This window comes from Calliopsis andreniformis, chromosome 2 (genome assembly GCF_051401765.1).
Source record: "Calliopsis andreniformis isolate RMS-2024a chromosome 2, iyCalAndr_principal, whole genome shotgun sequence".
NCBI classification, from domain to species: Eukaryota; Metazoa; Arthropoda; class Insecta; order Hymenoptera; family Andrenidae; genus Calliopsis; species Calliopsis andreniformis.
The window spans coordinates 2031474-2045432 of NC_135063.1; the positions used below are offsets into that span (position 1 = coordinate 2031474).

The 13959-nt window shown below is 32.9% G+C and overlaps 1 protein-coding gene across 1 annotated transcript in view; it reads left to right on the forward strand.

Moving 5' to 3' along the window:
• The window catches only part of Cad87a (cadherin 87A), a 298057-nt gene that overhangs the window by 104351 nt on the left and 179747 nt on the right, over positions 1–13959 (forward strand). The window lies entirely within an intron of this gene.

Here is a 13959-nt window from a genome sequence, read left to right on the forward strand (position 1 = left end):
TCGCGCTCGACTCTTTCCTTAAAAACAAGGATAGGCGTGCACGATCGCCTTGCCCAGCGCCGTTCCTACAGAACAAAACAAAATAATTGAAGAAGTAGAGAAGTTTCTAATGGATAAAGTAGAGGACAATGAATATAAATATCTCACATCACCGAAAGAAGTCTACAAAATCGTTGCGAGATTATGCGCAAGAAAAGTACCAGGAGCCGATGGAATACAAAACATTGTATTGAAAAACTTACCCCAGAGAGGAATAGTACAGCTAATGTATATAATAAATGCAGGAATTAGACAACAACACTTCCTATCGAATTGGAAAACTGGGGTAGTAGTTCCAATCCATAAACTAGGAAAAGAGAAAGAAAAAGTAGTGTAATGAGTATAGTCTTAGAAAAAATAGTACATATGAGAATCAACAAATTTGAAAAGAAAAACTATATTATCATAAATGAGTATTTTGGATTCAGAGAAAAACATAGTACGGTACAAGTTGCAAGAATGGTAAACGACATCTCAACAAATTTCAATAGGGGACTAGTAACTGTGATGCTACTACTTAATATAGAAAAGGCTTTTGACAGAGTTTGGATTGAAGGGCTCATGTAGAAATTGATTAAACAGCAAGATCCACCTACACTAATAAAACTTATAGCATCATACCTGAAGGGCAGACACCTAGGAGTGCAAATTAATAAGGTGAAGTCTACAAGAAGGCCGATTCGAGCAGGAGTTTCCCAAGTCTCGGTACTAGGACCAAAACTTTTCAATGTATGTCTTAATGATGTATGTCTTAATGATATACCTATATTCACAAAAACAAAAACAGCACTTCTTGCAGATGATATAGCAGTCTATGTAGATTGATTTAACGCCATAATAGCTGCCAAGTATATACAAACGCATATGACACTACTAGAACCATATCATAAAAAATGAAAAATTCAGCTCAATGCAATCAAAATGGAAGTAATAGTACTAACCAAGAAAAAGAAAGAAAGTAAGAACAAAATATTTCAGCCATCACAGTATACGGATACAAAACAACTATAACGAAGACCGTAAAATATCTAGGAGTACACTTGGAATCAGGACTTACCTACAGGCACCACACAATTTAAAGTGTGAAGAAAGCACATACAGTGCTAAGAAAACTGTATCCATTAATGGTATACAATTCAGCTATGACAGTTAGCAATCAAAAATTAATATACAAGATGATCATAAGGCCCATCATGACATACGCTGCACCAGTGTGGTGTGGAGCTGCTCCAACAAATACCAATATTCTACAAGTGATACAAAACAAACTGCTAAGGCTAACATTCTCAGTTCGTAGGTATACGAGAATAAAAGAATATACGAGAATCTTCATGAAAGAGCAGATGTGCAATATATTGAGGATTACTGCAATCATCTAGCAGTAAATTTTTATAAAAATCGTATAGGTAGTAATCCATTAACTAATCTAACGGCAATCAGGGAACATAATATACCGTTCAATTTTAATCATAGACTGCCTTACCAAAGATTATCTATTTTTCACGAAGTGCACTGAAGCACATGTGACACATAGTATGATACTCAGGACATAAGTAATCTTAATAAAGTAAATAAAACGACAATTAAAGTGGTATGGAATAAAGACTGATAACAGTGTTACTAATATAGTATTTAGCTGAATTAAATAGTACATTGAAACAGGTACACATATAGGTGTAAAATTGAACAAGTAAAGGGTATTTTAGCACAATTTTCCCTTGTAAACGATTACGTGACCCAGTACCGCATACGAATTAAGCTCGCACACTGGATATAAGAGATATACTTTATATCGACTGATTAATCATAGATGTAAGTTAACCATTAATTGTAGGAACTACGCATAAACAAACAATTGTTGGATTAAAGTTTACATGTATATATTTTATATACTCAACCCATTCGAGACAGATTACACACCGTGTATGCAATTGATATCCGAGGGTATAAGACCGGTTGCACACCGTGTGTCCAATAATAATAATGAGCAATTATCCGTTATTCTAAGTTTACTTAGAATACTTTATTCTAATACTTTAGTAGTCGTCGAGATAAGACTTTTTTGAATTACAGTAATGTTGCGGAATATAAAGAAAAAAAATTTCGCTCCTAGGGACCGTGTTCGAAAAAATCGTTGTCTCGAATGGGTTAAATGTAGATATGTGATGTAATAAAATGACTTTTACAAAAAAAAAAAAAAAAAAAAAAAAAAAAAAAAAAAAAAAAAAAAATAAAAAAGAAATATTAATTTTCACCACTGTTCACTTACTTACTGTTCAGTCTGAATATTTCCATAATTATTTAAATACAGTTTGAGATAGTATCAGGTAATTAAAATAGAATGTTTTTTAATTAAAAATTGAACACGTGCAGGAATTATGATATAGTTCTATAATTAATACCAAATATCCAAAATATCTATACTTTTCGATATTTTTAATTGAGTACATTGATATCAGATTGATTACATACCACTGCTAATATCAGTACTGGTTCAATCACTAATTGTTTGATCAAGTAAAATCGGACATTCATATTTGATGAGTTGTTCATGGGTTACTTTCCCTCACAGTTGTCGTTTATTGAAATTCTATCGAAAGTGGCGTTGCAGTGGTAAATAAATAGCATTAAAATTGTATTATTTTTGAACGCGCCTTTGTGAGTGGAATTTAATTTGCGAAATTGTATCATTCACAAAATTTCTGCGCATTTTAATCCACAGTGACATTTTCAATAATTTTCCGACAAAATATCGAAACTTTTGAAAAATCCATGAAACAAGTCCTCAATTGTCGCAGCCTCTGTTTTAAAACAATTCGTCGTGATTCAATTGTGGTACCTGTGAAAACATATACTAAACCATGGTATGTTTGTAGATATTTGGAATGATGTTTTATGACTTATATTAATTGGATTACCTTTATCTCACCGACAATCATTTCATTTACAGCACTTCATTGATAACAAGTTTCGCTAACAATGTTTACTTACCGATACGTTTAGATCACCAACAGTCATTTCAGTTTGAATCATTTCATCGACAGTGTTTTCATCGACACGACTATACAAAATAAGAAGATACATTCGAAAGTGTAGCGTAAAATGATAGAATGAGTAGTAATCATTCCATTATAGATAGAATGATTAACTAATCATTATATGCACTAGAAGTCGACATCGATAAGTAAGCATTGTGGGCAAAATTTGGTATCGACGAAAAAATTGTCAGGTAAAGGTAACTCTTTTTAATTATGACGTTACACATTCAGTTCTAGTTTAATCCAATTTGTTTCTTTTCAGTTAACTTCAAATTAAATATAACGTAAAATTTCCTTTTTAGATTTGTTATTTAGTGGTTTACTAATAATTGCGTCAATTGAAACTGTATTTAAAGAAAAATCTCAAAAATAGGGAAACCATCAATATATCGACTTTAGTTGAAGAAAGGAAGCTATTGGACAAATTAATGGCAATGTCGCGTCGCAAATTGATTTAAATCTTCACGGTTGTAAGCCGTGTTCGCGATTCGGAGATTACTCGCCTAATTAAATTTGAGTAATTGGTTGTACTTGACGGTTCGAAAAGCACTAGTTATTTCGACGATTCGATAACTGTGTTTCGACGATTTGAAGACGAAAGGATTGTCTTTGACGATTCGAAAAGATGACCTTTTTTCGACGATTCTAAAAGACAACTGACTTTGCTTCCGGAGTCCGCTTCCTCCTCCAGTTTCGTCTCCTCCGAGATACGCATATAGGGGTGTCAACTTGATTTCGGGCGTTGACCAGTCGAATCGATTGGCTATCAATCTGGCCAGGAGCATCCCCCTGTGGTCACCTTGGAAGGGCGAATGGCAGCCCCACTTCCTTGGTCTCGCGACGGTGGTGATGGAAGGCCCCATGGCCCGGTGACGGTGGTGGAGGAAGCCTGCTTTCCTCTCCCCAGTCGAAGGCCATGTTTGAAGAGGAATAACGAGACTCCGGATTAGCAAGGCGAGTCCGCACGAGTGTCTCGCAGATGTTTTATGACTTATTTTCCACCGTTCGACGAAAACCCGAAATTGTTTTATACTAGTCGCCAAATGCGGGACTCTTAGCTGTCGAAGACAGAATTTTTAACGGACTCTGACTTTCGCATCTGGCAACAATAAAATAAACGATTGATTCGTCGAGCGGAGGAAGGACCGTGTCGATTGTCCTTATTCTTGTTCCTCGACGGAACAGGCAAGAAATACTCCTTATTATAATATGTAATACTAGAAACTGATAGTACTACAGACTGAACAAGGTTTTCATTTAAAAAAATAGTGCAACTATTTGCATCACAAAATGCACATATTTGCACTTGTGAAAAAAGTATGATCGTAAATATGTAGTCTGTGTTGAACCATTCATCTGTTCCCTGTACCATATTTTCAACTTTGATCAAAAATGGGTATCCCTTGTTACAGTTGCGTCAATCATTGTGTAAAATTCTAAAGGATAAAGTATTCCTCAGATGTATTACTTTAATTCACAAATGTATAATTACCTAATAGAAAATATTCCATATAATGTGTGGACATAAATGAATAATTAGTACGTAATCGGTGATTACCACTCAAAATATACTTTACACAAATCTTAAGTCACACGCTTCATCCATGTTCTTTTTCTCATTCGCACTTTAGGTTCTAAGCGTTACCTAAATATCTGCGATGAAGGAAACCTATTAAATACCGCTCTAAAGAGGTAATCCATAAAATAGATTCAGTGCTCGTTGCTGATAAGAATCAGCAACGTCTACATCTCGGAAATACTTGAGCCCCCCCCTACTGTTTTTCTTCATTCCTCGTCTAGTGTCCCTCGGGAAAAGTATCGGTATATATTTTGCTGCGAGATAGCAAGATTGCATCAAGATACAGTCTTGAAGAAACTTCCTTTTCTTCAGCTAGCGAGAATCGATGATCGTACTTACATGCAACATGCGCACACAAGTTCCTATGGAGCGGACAGTAAGTGTAGTTTGAAGCGGCGTTAACCGCTAAAACCAACGGGATACGGTAGAAGTACGATCGACGCCGAGGAAATAAATCATATTGTATTTTTGAGCAAGCGCATCCTTCCGCGCTGGAATGGCCATTTTCTGGGAACACGCTGTTGTAAAAACGGATGACCTGCATGCAGATTTTATTGCGTGACACGTGTAGGTATGTATGTGTATCGTATGCACGGTTGATGGGTCCTCTTTCTTTCGCTTTTTTTCGTATCGTTTCAAAACTCGGATTCGACATGATTTATAAACAGATTTTACGTATGCGCTATTCCAGTGCAATGGAAGTCATGGAGTATATTTTACCGAATTGGAAGATCTATGTGTCCTTTTTTGCCTTTGCTCCTCTTTTTCCCCCGTGTGTTTAGGAAAGATGAAAATGGATTGGCGTTAGATAGGCCGGGATGAGTTACATCGCGGAAATTTGCTCGTCATGCGATTCTTTTGTTTCTGGATATCGTAGTTACTTACTGGAACTTGATCTAGATTTATGACAGTTCAAAGCTATTTTCGCGTTTACTATCGTTATCACGAAAAGGAAGCAGATGCATCGTGCTCGTAACTGATTCTTGTGATGTCTCGTCACACGCTAACTGTATTTTCTGCGAAGTAATTGAAGGTTGAGTGGCAACAGGATTTTACTAAGTTAAGCCCATTTACCGAGAACCTTCAATTATATCGAATTAATGCAACTTTAATTGTTCGCAGAGAATTGTGGACGTATTCTTCTATATTTGAAAAAGAAGTTTCTGCTGAGAATGTTATACTCCTATTCGCATTCCATGTTAATCTTTTAAATTACGCTAATGACGCATCTACCTATATGAACTTAGAGATAATCTCTGTACAGAATTGAACTTAACTTCTGTATTTATAATAGAAATAAAGGAACTCACTTTTCGACAGTATACACTGAAGAACACAATGTATTAAAAGTATTTTGTTACGTTGGATAACAGATTTTACTGAAATTAAAATTAGAATTATTATTTATTCTTTAAATAATGTTAATTGATTAATTTGACCCATTTGCTTTTATTATTTATCTATAACTTCATCAATTTAATTAATATATGAATTTTTATTGTAATTGAACAAGTTTATTAATCGTTGCTGTTGATTTGTCTACATTTATTCATTACTTTTGATTCTATATACATGATATATTTAATAGGTATATTAGAGTTTTAAAGGAATACAAAGATTTAATATTTTCTTGCTTAAAGTTTTATTTTCTGCTTACGTGTTCATGAACTACTGCGAGAGATAAAAGGTGATAAAAGATAATCTTTCAACTTCCAGTAATATAAATAAATCATTATAATTTATAGAACTATGAATAATGACAACACAATTATTAGAAACTATTAGATACAAGTATAAAATATAGATAGAATGATAGAAACTAGAAAAGTAGGTACACTAGGGTACTTTTTTGTATTAATGAGTCCTATCCCTATCCATGTAACTTTATATGTATTTAAATAAGTGTTGTATCAAAACGTAGAGCAGTTTTTAGATGTTTAGGCCTGCTAATCTAGATTTTTTACATATTTTTAAACAAATCTGTAAATCAATACATTCGTCAATTTGTTGTTAATAACTATAAGACTAACTTGGATTAGGCTCTATATTAAGGAAACACATTCTTAAGTATTTACGAAGGTTTCTGTACTAATTTTAGAAATGGGGATAATTTTGTTTAAATTGAATAATCTTGTGTAATTGAAAAATTTGATAATTTTAAACGTTTAAAGTTTACCAAATTTGAAGTTCTAATAAGATTCCAAAACAGTGTAGGCATGTAGCTTGTAACCTAGACATCTGATAATAGAGTTCATTAGATCCATAAATTTTCGTAGATTCTCTTATATTGTAGCATATTCTAGATTTTTTATTTTAATATCGAGAATATCATAATAGCCACACTTGTCAATGTTACTGTTAGTAATAGTTTTCCATAGAGCATTTGGTTCACCTTCGTTAATTTTTCCTATAATAATAACTCGTAAAAATATTTTAAAGCTATTTTACGTATCATGAGTTATAATTAGATATGCGTAGACATAGAGAATTTGAAATCCTGTAAAACCCTATAATCCTATAAAACACCTTTCCAAGGAGATACAATACAAATTTTTGATTATTACACATAAACTAGGTTCATCCTATAAATATTATTAATCATTATTACGAACTCGTAAGTACTGCAGTGCCTCAAACTTGACATTCTCGTTAGTAAACGACCAGTATGCGATATAATTGTTTTTTTTTTAAATTTTGTTTTTAAGTATTATTATCGGACTGCAAGAGTGTTCTGATTTATTAATGTTATTTAATTTTAATGTGTCTTTAACATCGCTTAGGCTGTTTTTATTGTTAATATCAAAAATATGTACTAATGCATAGGTATAATATCAGCAATTCAATCGATCATCTGTCAAGGGAAGTTTACGTGCATTTGATTGACATCTTTTGAAGCATTAACTCTTTCGTTGGATCGATTAGATCTTTTCTACCTAGAAAAGATTCAAACCAGGAATTTATACCTTTTAATGAACGTTTACTTATTTTTTCTTTTGTTTTCCGTTTCCACTTTATTATAATTTCATTTTCGTCTGTGCTCTTGTACACTAAATACTTAAAGTTTATAAAATGTCTGGCTATACATATACTACTAATTTTTATCGATGAAAACAAAAAAAACCTTCGAAACGTAACCGAAATTATATTATGCACGTTTTCAACAGTCAAAATTCGTATACAATTGAAAAACAATGTATCTGAAATTTGAAACTGTTTTTGGCATATTAGGAGTAGTTAGTGATGATGCCCTTAGGAACAAGTTTGTAGGCACATGGGCAATGTCAGTTTGTTAAAAATAAGGGTAACGAAATTGCAATTTGCGTAGCGGAATTGTAGCTAGAAGTGAGGAAAAGATAATATCTGATTATATAATCCAGTGGTGTAATAGACTGGGAGAACAAAGCGAGCGCGATGCGAGACAGAAATAAAGAATCCTTTAATGAGTTGGAGTACTTTACAAAGAAACGTATATAGTATATAGTATACCTGAGATTTTCACAGTGGTAGATTCGCGCGAGGTAGTGGAAAAAGTACAATAAACTTCTGTCTGCGAGGAAAGGAAAAGAATAGTAAGTCTACTTTTAATACTATTTTAACGACTTTCTGAAGCGTGTGCTGGCGCAGCCAGTAAAAAGACAAGGCGGCTGGGAATCTTAAAAGCGAACTAATGTAGTTAATGGAGATTCAAGACAATTATGCGACTGATACTGCGCTCGTCCCTTTCCTTCAGTTGCGCGAGACGGGCATAAGAAACTTGGAGCAGTATGATTACATCGTAATCACGCTAAAGTTGTATATCTGTACTAGATTAAGAAAATTTTGAATCTATTAATTATTAAGTTTGTGTCGTTATGCAAGAATCTTAATAAATTGAATAATCTTACCCAAAGTAGTTGCATGGTATACATAATGTTATGAGGATACAATTGCTGATTGTATTTCTGATTACTGGTGTTCTCAAGTCTCCAAAACATTATTGGTACATAATTTTTGTATTATTCTAATACATTTCATATCAATCATACGATTTTTATAGATTTTAATACGTAGTTTATGTTTTGCTTTTCAAAATACATTACAATATTAGCTTGCATATCAAATACATACATTCCCAATACCCTTATATATAATAATTCATTTCATTTATTCGACTTACATTTGAGAATTGATACATTTACACACTCAAGATTTGTTCGTGTTTTGAAAATCAGAAGTTATAAATAAAAGATAGGTATTGTTTTATTGTTAGCTTTGCTCAGTGGTCATATATTCCAAACTTCTTTATAAATGTACAATAAATCGCGTAATTAATTTCTATCGCTCATATACATATTAAACACCATATTTCTCGCGTATTTATTTTTCATCTATCATATGAGCTACAAACGAGAAACAAAAATACACATACTCCGACTCGTTTAAATTTTAGTAATAGATTTGATATATTCTTTATTTTATCCACTTTTACTGTTCTCGTCGACAGCCAAATATTAATTATTATTCAAATACGTAGTATAAAACTTATTTAACGTGAGGTTCAGGAAAATAGATTTATTACTCTACCGTGTTCGGTAAAAAGTTCTTTCACGATGGAAGTTTTTAGATTGTAAAGAATTCTTTTTCTCTATTTATTAATAATAACCTATAAAAGCATTATATAAAGTTTGATGATTTTAGGTATTTGAGTTTAGTATTATCGGAGGACCAATATTGCGCACACACAATCTCACTAAAAACAAATATAGTTGTTTAGCTTTTGTAAGTTAAAGGTGTTCAACATTCTAAATTGACCAATAATAAATATCGAAACTTTCAGTCACTAATAAATATTATCAATGACAAGATTACTATGCTAAAATAAAAATATGTAAGATGGGATTTCTCAAATGTAACTAAGGTTGTTGTAAGTTGTGACTGATCACAGCATCTAAACATATCTTGGAAATAGAATGAGGAAGCAAACGAAGCAGTTGCATATAAAAAATCCGTCCTTTTGCTTCGATCAAATTGGTCAAGTAACTTGAAAAGTAAATAACTTCACTTGAAACTTGAAAAGATATTATAATGGAGTCGCTATTGCTGCTCCAGAAGTATTCATGTTCCTTAAGCACGATCGACTATCATATTCCACCTTTGCACAATTTAAATATCAATTTGAAATTATCTATGAGATAATGTAATTATCTATCGTAATAATTTAGAGCAGGAATGTTCAGCTCAAAACGTTTCATCAAAAAGTAAACCTCGTAAAGTCACACTACGTGGTCAGGGAAATCTGAGTGCAGAAAATTTCTGCAGAGATCTTAGGTCCCTTTAGAGATATCAAGGAGCCTGGCATGCAGACAACTGCAGTTCTTTCTACCTTTTTATATTCGTGATAACAGCTATCCCCTGGTAGGCTCTTGGTTCAGCACCTCGCACGACTCTTCGTTCAGCTCTGAAACCCACAAAGAGTGAAGTTCCCAAACCACTTGACTTAATATACCTTAAAGCGAAAACTAATTCCTGTCATTATATTGTAATGTGCCCAGAAACTAACAGTAAGTTAAGTTAGTCGTATCAGGTTTGCAAAAAAACTGCTGAACCTATTCTTGATAGCAAATAGCTTGATTCTATTCTTGATAGCAAATAGCTTACTGCTTGCAGTCAATGATTTCTGTTAATTGTAGCATAAAGATTTTCTACCGATAGAACGTCATCCATCACTGGCGCTTTCGTGAAGCACAAACAATGCTGGCTGGCGACCACCGTGAAGGAAACAATTTTTATGGGTATCGAATTGGTGGGTCTGTCGATTCTGATTTACGATCGCAATGTACAGGTACGGAAATAGTCACTTCGTCAGGCTCGTCGCTCGATAGCCCGACTCTTCGTCAGGACGATGCATCTTGCTGGGGAGTTCGGTTGGCCAACTCCATTCGATTATCCTGATAAAGTCGTTGATAAAGTCGATCCTTCCTTGAATCCAGACCACGAGACTAGGTGAGCTCTCTACTTGGACGCTGATTAATGCAAGCTAGCTACGATTCGGCAGGGACCCAATGAATTATTTTTAGGACAAAAAGACCAATTGGATCACCAACACGAAAATACTAATCCAATTATTAACTGCAGCTCCCCAGGTATTTGCATTGTCTCGTGACTCCTTTATCCACTATTTATTGTTTCTACTTTTTTCTTCTTTTATAAAGGATAGGTTAATGTGCGCACTCAATGATAACGGACTTGTAAGTAGCCTTTCGGTTTGATTGGTTCTTAGTGTGATGTACAAATCAATTCTAACTATTATAAATCCATATCAGTATTTCCATTTATTACATGTATGAAACTGGTGCAGATTTACAATTTATATTGAGCTGGTGGGTATAAAATTATGTACTGTATGTAATATATCATTTCAGAGTACAAAGATCAAGTTAATTTAGCAATTACTGTCATCCAAAATCAAATAAAAGAACTGAATCAATTGTTGAGATATGAACGTTAATATTTTTTATAATGCCCATATTATCTAAAGGATTACATTTTATTACATTAACAATGTAAATATGATAATCATAATTTCTTCCTTAGTACCTTATTTTATCTTTTGTTAGAAAGAAAGTATATTTTTTACTCTTTTAATCATTTTTAAACATTTGATAATTCTATAGAAATTAATACAACCAAAAAATTAAATGTTGCTTTTTGTATCGCATGATTTATAATTATAATTGTTTTAATATTAGGATCAATTAATTGCGATTTCCTTTGCATAGACATCTTCCCATTTCTACACAATAGAAAAGTAGCTAAAGAAACCCGTTTTACTGTAGACGTTCTCGACATAGGAGCTTCGCGAAACCCTTCCCAATACAATGTACTCGTGAAGTGTTCCAAACAATCCCACGTATGCATATGTATATACAGTATTCTTAGTATTATGTGTTCACGAAAGTTACACGCTGTTTATTCAAGAAAATATTTGGCGTCGTTTGTAAGTATTCTGTAAGCCAAGAAATTCCTACATAAGAAAAGAAAGTTGAACGAAGTTCCACCCTCAAGAAAGTTATTTTCGACACCTTCCATAATATATTATACCGACGTGTGAGGTTGAAATATTGTAACTCGATGTTTCCATATCCATTACTGTAAAAGCTATACTTATTTTATGTACATGAATAGATAAGTAAAAGAAACTGAGTTTCGGTACTTTAACTAATTTACTCTCTCAAATATGACGTGATTTTTTACAAACAATTCACAATAGACATACAATTTCGTTATTTACCGTATTAACAGTTTTTTCTTAATTTTAAGAATGACTGACATTGTTGATTTTTTTGTTATCTTAGTTTCTATACTCGGGTCAATGAGACAAATCAGCAAAGAAAAACAAAATTTTCGTGTGTCTGTGAAATGACATTCAAGTGATACATTCAGAGACGAATCTGGGAAAATACTGAAATAAAAAGTCAGATTTTCATGAGCCATCCAAGTCTACGTTTCTAACTTTCTCAAATTCTAATTATGAATGGAAAAGTATTAGAACGTCACCTTTTAAAAGACGCATTAAATATTAATTTTCTGTTACTCGCACAAGGATCTGGAAATTGTAAATTCAGTCCTGCTCTGTCGTGTCAAGCTCGTACATTTCTTTACATCTCTTAACTCGTTTTATTGACCCGACTATATTATGTTGCCTAAAAATGTCGGACTTTAACTTTCAAGTGTGAAGGATGAAATTCCAACATAGTAGGTACATTTTGTTGACAGGAATTATCCTTTTCGATTTGAATTGATCCTTTTACACTAATTGCATGTGATTTTGTATCCTAGTAAGAAAACACAAATCGAACAGATACTTAAACTTCTTGTGAAAGGAGAGAATGAAATTTCTGTTTTGAAAATCACTTAATTACAGCATTATGAAATATACGATGGATAAAATTTACTGAAATTATTATTGTATTATTTAAGATTATTAATGGTTAGGAAAAAATTGATGCGTTAGAAGATTGAAATATATTAGAAAATTGAAAATTTTTTACTTATGGTACGTTTATCTCTAGAATGTAATGTAATCTTTGATTGAAAAGACTCAGCCGATTAATGTACATATTAACTTACATTATAGATTTATGAATTATACCTATCCATGTGTGATACTTATAATATGATTACTAATACTATATTTTGTGTGCATTTTATATGTATATATAATTTTGAGCGGAACAGTTTGTTGCCTGGTGTCAGTTACCAGCTTTACGACGTAAAAATGTAATACCTTTGAATTCCAATTTTTAATTATTTATTTGCAAATATAAGGACTCGTTTAATATTTATTCTTTAATAGAAAAATAATAATAATTCGCCAACATAACAGATATAAATGTAAAATAAAAAGTCAGATGTTTAGTAGGTGTGTAGTAATCTTTATTAATTACAAAGATCCACTTTCTCTTCAATATATTCTTGCAAATTCTTATACTGTTAGCACTTGAAGCTTATGTTTTCTCATTCAGTAGTGGTAATCGTATGTATAACTAATAATTATTTTAAATATATACACGTAGTTACTGGTATTTGACTACAGGTGACGGAAGATTTAAGGAGTGATTCTAGTTATGAGAATAAAACGGACAATAAAATTAATAAAATAACAGTTGAGTTTTTTCAATAAGCATTTAGAATTTGGTAAAGTCCAGTTAAAAGATAGCAAATCACCAGACAATATTTCCAGCAGTGATTATTATAGCTACTCTCTGGGTCTATACTGCGTTCACTGAGAGAACGCAGTCGTTTCACGCAGATGGCTTCCATTGCTCCGACTGACTTTTCCACTGAGATTGGTGAAGGATTCAAGAGCCTAAAAGGACACGCCTTGCTTCTTTCTACTCTGTATACCTAGTGTCCAAATGAAACAAATGTTTCTATCTATTAAGAAACAATATTTATTGAGATATCAATGTATAAGAATCCACAGCTTATTTGATTATAAAGAAACAGCAACGGTAGAACTGTTTCCTGGATTTCCTACAAAATGTTCGATGCGACCAGGTAGTTTATGACACGGGAAATCTAGGGTCGTTTATGGTATTGTAACGCAGTAAGAATTCTGACTATACTGCGTTCACTGAGAGAACGCAGTCGTTTCACGCAGATGGCTTCCATTGCCCTGACTGACTTTTCCACTGAGATTGGTGAAGGATTCAAGAGCCTAAAAGGACACGCCTTGCTTCTTTCTACTCTGTATACCTAGTGTCCAAATGAAACAAATGTTTCTGTCTATTAAGAAACAATATTTATTGAGATATCAATGTA